Genomic DNA, 6,000 nt, shown 5'->3' on the forward strand with positions numbered 1-6,000 from the left:
TAGCAACCCTCCCACAAGGAAATAAAGGCGGTGGATGAAGACGATTACTGTAAAGTGAGCTGCTAGGAGGAGGTATAATGACATGTTTTTAGAAAGGCAGATGGCACAATAGTAACAGCTCAGATTCGAGCCAGTTCTATGGATTCAAATCCCATTTATGCCGTTTATACCTGTGTGGCCTCTGAGAGGTAGACCTGTCCGGGCCCCGAGTTCTTCATCCATAAAATGGGAATGATAGCAATAGTGTTTACCTTTTAGGAAGGTAAATGAGTGAATAAACAAAACATGCATGACACATGTGAAATATTCCACCGTAAGCTTTTAAGGGAAAACCGTGTGAATTTGTCAAAGACAACACTACCACCTTGCACTCACACAGAGCTTTAAGCTGACAGATACCTTGCATGCTTTCTCTCATTTGCTTCTCAAAAAAAAAAAAAAAAAAAACAACAAAAAACACTGCGAGGTAGGCTAGGTAAAAACTAGTGCCTCCATTTTACACAAAAGAAAACTAAAAGTCCAAGAATTTTCTCCACTGTAAAATGGAGCAATTAATCAGGAGTGACTCATTTCTAAATTGTAAAGCATTTTCAGACCAAGCCTACTTCCTTCATTTGATTGCAATTGGAAGACAACAACTTTTCAAAAGCACATGAACTGCCCAGCTAGCTCAGTCGGTAGAGCATGAGACTCTTAATCTCAGGGTCGTGGGTTCGAGCCCCACGTTGGGCGGTTACTTTTCCTTTCTCCGAGGCACCTGGGTGGCTCAGTCAGTGAAGCATCTGACTCCGGACTCTTGAACTGGCTCAGGTCATGATCTCATGGTTCATGAGCCCGCTTCAGATCCTCTGTATCCCTCTCCCTCTGCCCCCCCCCCCCCGTTCTCTCTCTCTCTCTCTCTCAAAAATAAACACTTTAAGCTCATGAATGCTCCCCACTTCCTCTCCCCCATCTCAAAAAGAAATAAACTTTTTTTAAGTTCATGAATTGGTAATTGTTCCCTTCATCCTCCCATCTTCCACAAACTCCTCATTCACCCAAAGCACGGTTCCAGATGCATGCTTGTGCCTCAGAGCTTTAGTTGAGTATCTTTGATGAGCATGTTTCTGTGATAAGTCAAGAATATACTCACACACACCTGTCCGTTTCCTTATTTACAAGCTACAAATTTATTACTTACAGATTTATTTAAGTTATTTATTATAATTATTATAGAAAGCTTTACTTCTCCAAACTGAAAATGATCTAAATGTCTACCAACAGGAGAATGGATAAAGAGATCATGCTTTATTCATACAACGGGATACTACTCAACAGCAAATAGGAATGAACTACAGATACTTGCAACAACATGAATGAAACTCAGAAATGGATGTTGAATGAAAAAAGCCAGACACAAAAGAGTACATACCTTATGACTCCATGTATACGAAGTTTGAGAAATGACAACACAAATCCAGTGGTGATAGAACCCACAGCAGTGGTTGTGAGGTTAGGGGGAGGTGGACATAAGGACTGACTGGAAATAAGGCATAAGATTTGTCAGAAAGGTTCTGTCTCTTGATAGGAAGGTGGGTTACTGGGTATACACACTTGCTGAAACTCACTAAACAATACACTTAATTAAGATCTGTGCATTTCATTGCATGTAAAACATACATCAATAAAAGCTGTCAGCTGTAGGTAGTTTACACAGTAATAGTTTATTAAAAGGTAGCTTTTCCAGAAATACAGATATGACTAGACATGCGAACCATGTAGATGCCCATATTCATGTGGACTATTGATTAACATGAAGTAGACAAGAACAGAAGAGGATTATAGAAAATGAAAGATGGCTTCGTTCTTGGACATTATGACCTTAAGGTAGGCAGTAACTTGAATCACAGGCACACAAATGGTCCAAATTACTAACGCATTAACTAACACATTGTTATTCACAATACATTGTTTTCAATGTAGTCTTGTTTCTTTTATTAAGAAAGAAGCTCCAGAACAATAGACTCCAGCTACTTAACCTCACTCTGGTATTTTTCTTATTTTTCTTATTATTACTTTTTAAATGTTTATTTTTGAGACAGAGAGAGAGAGAGAGCAGGAGCAGGGAAAGGGCAGAGAGAGAGACACAGAATCTGAAGCAGGCTCCAGGCTCTGAGCTGTCAGCACAGAGCCACACGCAGGGCTCATGACCATGACCTGAGCCGAAGTCGGATGCTTAACCGACTGAGCCACTCACGTGCCCCTCTTATTTTTAATATACTTATATCATATTTGCTGATCGACTCAATTTCTAAAGTTATTCAAACTCAGAAGAAGCTCTCCTCTGTGTCACATTTACATCCTTCAAGCCAGCAGGAGATCTCAAAACAATGTACTACTGTTAACAAAGAGGATGGGGGGGTGACTCAGGGCAAACGCTTCATTATTCCTGGGAAAACAATCTCAGACTGATAATCACCTTGGAGTGTGTTCTGTTCTCTTGATTCTAGTATTCGAGGCCCCTTAGAGTGTGAGGGAGACAGACCAGCTCAGCCCCTGGAGACAACAGTCACGCAAACAGGTGGAACAGTTAGTGAGGGCATGGGCTTTAGGCCCTCACAGTCTATCCCAAGGAGAATGGCCTCAGATTTGCTAACCCCATTTGCTTGTCCCTAAATTTGGCAGAGTTGGAGGAAATAAAACTCCTGCCCTCTTTCAAAATAAACGATGGCAGGGACTCAGTTCCCAGGTCCTATTTCTGGGCATAGAAACATTCCAAGTCTCTGAGCTCAGTAGTAACAGAAGCTCCTGGCATCAACACAATGCTTTAGAAAGACCCATGTATCTCTGCCCTGCTTCACACTTGAGAATAGGAACAAGAAGGTATCTGGGTGAGAGGAAGGGAGGAGGCAATGACTGAACATTTTGTCTTTTCTTATGACCTTCCTAACTGTTCTCAGCTGGGGCTTCATGGAAACAAGTGGCTGTGTTCTTGGGTGGAATGGCAGGAGCTGCTATTTCCTACACTCTGTGTTTTCTCTTTTCTTCCAGAATACCCTATTTTTACCTAGGTATATGTCTATTCTGAGCAAACACATTTCCCAGCATTCTCTGCAGCTAGATGCGGCCATAAGACCAAGTTCTGGCCAACGGGGAAGTGTGCAACAGCCCCCTGGAACTTTCCTTGAAAGATAGCTGGCATGCTTCATTTTTCCTTCTTCCTCCCCTTGCATATATCCTGCCTCTTCAATTGCAGAAAGATTGCTAGGATTCCTAGCACCATCTTGGACCATGAGGTCAAGGGCCACACTCTAAGGGGAGCAAGCAGTGAGCAGGAAACAGCCTGAGTTTTCATGAGACTACATGGAACAGAGCTACTAGAGCATTCTGGACTGCCCCTTGTGGGCTTCTTTCTTTATAACGCCATGTTCTTTACATGTAGCTGAATCTAACTGAAACTGGTGTAGGTGACATTCAGCAAGTCACTAAAAGCAAATGCATAAACCTGGATAGTATTCAATGACACCAAGCCAATTTTTTCAAAGGAGTTTTCCTGAGGCCAGAGATATGCTCTAGGAAACTCGGTGAAAAGCGTGACTGAGTGAAGAATCCTGAGAGGTGACCCATGTCATCTTCCAACTTCAGAAAAAACACATGAAGTACCAAAGTCTGGGCATTTGTAGGTGTCCCCGTGGGTCACAGGCCTGAGAAGATGGAATCTCCAGGCAAAGGGAGAAGTCTTAACCCGAGTCACATGCCGTTACCAATTCATGTCATTTGAGGAGTATTAACTAAATTCTGTAACTGGCAGAAGAGAGTATCTGGGTAAGCATTTTTCCTTTGAAAATTAGCTGTCTGCCAGTATGCAAGTTACTCAACCTCCCTGGGTCTGTTTTCTCATCTGCAAAATGAAGAATGAATCCTCCTCACAGGAAGGGTGCCTGGGTGGGTGGCTCAGTCAGTTGAGCGCCCGACTTCGGCTCCATGTCAAGGGCTCACGCCCCGCATGGGACTCACTGCTGTCAGCACAGAGGCCGCTTCAGATTCTCTATCCCCCTCTCTCTCTGCCCCTCCCCCTACATACTCTCTCTCTCAAAAATAAATAAACATTTTAAAAAAGGAAAGTGGTCCCCCAAACCACGAACTGATCCATGACAAAGTTTTCATCTACCCTCTTGATGAAAATGGCTGGCTGAAATGTAAACCGGGTTCTCTTGCAAAGAATTTTATATACTCTGTGATAAGGTTAGTATTAAAATGTTTGTTGTTTTAGAAATGACTGCAGGGGCACCTGGGTGGCTCAGTCGGTTCAGCATCCAACTTCGGTTCAGGTCATGATCTCATGGTTCGTGGGTTTGAGCCCCGCATCGGGCTCTGTGCTGACAGCTCAGAGCCTGGAGCCTGCTTCAGATTCTGTGTCTCCCTCTCTCTCTGCCCCTCCCCCACTTGTGTTCTGTTTCTCTATCTCTCAAAAATAAATAAACATTGAAAAAAAATTAAAAAAAAAAAAAAGAAGTGACTGCAATCACAGGGGCACCAGGGTGGCTCAGTCAGTTAAGCAGCCAACTTTGGCTCAGGTCATGATCTCATGGTTTGTGTGTTCGAGCCCCACGTCGGGCTCTGTGCTGACAGCTCAGAGCCTGGAGCCTGCTTTGGATTCTGTGTCTCACTCTCTCTCTGCCCCTGCCCCACTCATGCTCTGTGTCTCTTGAAAATAAATAAATGTTAAAAAAAAAAAAAAAAGAAAGAAATGACTGTAATCACAGATGGAACTGATATTTTGGGTGGTAGGGCATTTTAGGGTGGTAGGGTAGACTCCTCTCCTTTGCCTACATTGTATTTTTCCTGGGCCAGGCACTGGGCTGAGTGCTTCAGACAGGTTAACTCACTCCTCACATCCACCCTAAGACGCCAGAATTACCATCTTTTTCCCCCCCAGATGGAGAAACTAAAGCTCAGAGAGATTAAGTACATTGCTCAATGTCAGATGGTTAGCAAAATGCATTCACGGAATCTCCAGCCTCCCGCCTCCACACTGAACCCGAGTAGGATATTTCAGTAGCTAACAGGAAATGGCATAGTGTAAGTAAAGCCCCTGGCACAGTGTCTAGCACATAGTGGGTACTTCATTCGTTCCTTCCATATTTACTGGGCATCCACCATGTGCCAAACACTGTTATGCCTTGAGAGACAGCAATTAAGAATATAGATGGAAATCCCTGTCCTGTGGAGCTTACATTCTAGGACTCATTACATCTGTGATGGCATCTTCTGCTGCAGCTTTCACCTACATGCACTCTTTCTGCTCATAGGAGGAATGAAAAAGGTTTGTGGCCATGTTCAACTCTACAACCCTACAACGGCAGAGCAGACATCAGGGGAGAAATGGGGCCCTCGTGCCAACAGCTGCCAGCTTCCTCCAGGAGGGTGAGCAGTGGTGCTCTCTTAAGGAAGAGGAGAGGTGATGGGGACGGGAAAAAGTGGGTGAAGCATGAAGGCTGGAGGCCAGAAGACCAGGACCCAGGGCTGGAAGCTTTTTCCAAATAGTTTGGGCAGATATGATGTCAGTGCAGAAACCTAAAGTTCTGTGGGTGGTTGGTGCCTAGTTGCCCCTCCCACCTCTAACCTCCCTTCCACCTGTGCCACCAACAAGCCAGGCACCTTCAGGATTGATCGGAGCAGTGCCGATGGGAGAAGACTGAGGCTTCCCTGGGGGCCTGTGTGTCTCAGACTCCACAGCTTTCTTGCAGGGAACCATGCCAAGTGAAAGGACTTGGGGTCAGAAGTTCTGTTGCAGTACTGGCCCTGTAACTTGACGTATTTACCTCTTATCTCCTCTGTGAACCCTACTTCATGGTGTTCTTGGAAAGATGAAAGCACTGGGCACTTGCTTACAGTAGGCTGTCTTCTTTGTTGTGTTGGTTGCTTTGCCCAAGAGCAGGATGAAAAATTGTTGGGAAAAGAGGAAGGATGAGCTTCTGTTCCTTCCTTACTGTTCCCCCACTCTGGCTGGGTCCATTG

General features: G+C 44.4%; 1 non-coding gene across 1 annotated transcript; it reads left to right on the forward strand.

Annotated features, from left to right (window-relative positions):
- Positions 1-659: 659 nt before the first annotated feature.
- On the forward strand, positions 660-732 carry TRNAK-CUU (transfer RNA lysine (anticodon CUU)). Its single transcript has one exon. It is a non-coding gene; the product is annotated as a tRNA-Lys (tRNA).
- Positions 733-6,000: the final 5,268 nt, after the last annotated feature.

The sequence above is a fragment of the Panthera onca genome, chromosome B2 (genome assembly GCF_046562875.1).
Source record: "Panthera onca isolate mPanOnc1 chromosome B2, mPanOnc1 haplotype 2, whole genome shotgun sequence".
NCBI classification, from domain to species: Eukaryota; Metazoa; Chordata; class Mammalia; order Carnivora; family Felidae; genus Panthera; species Panthera onca.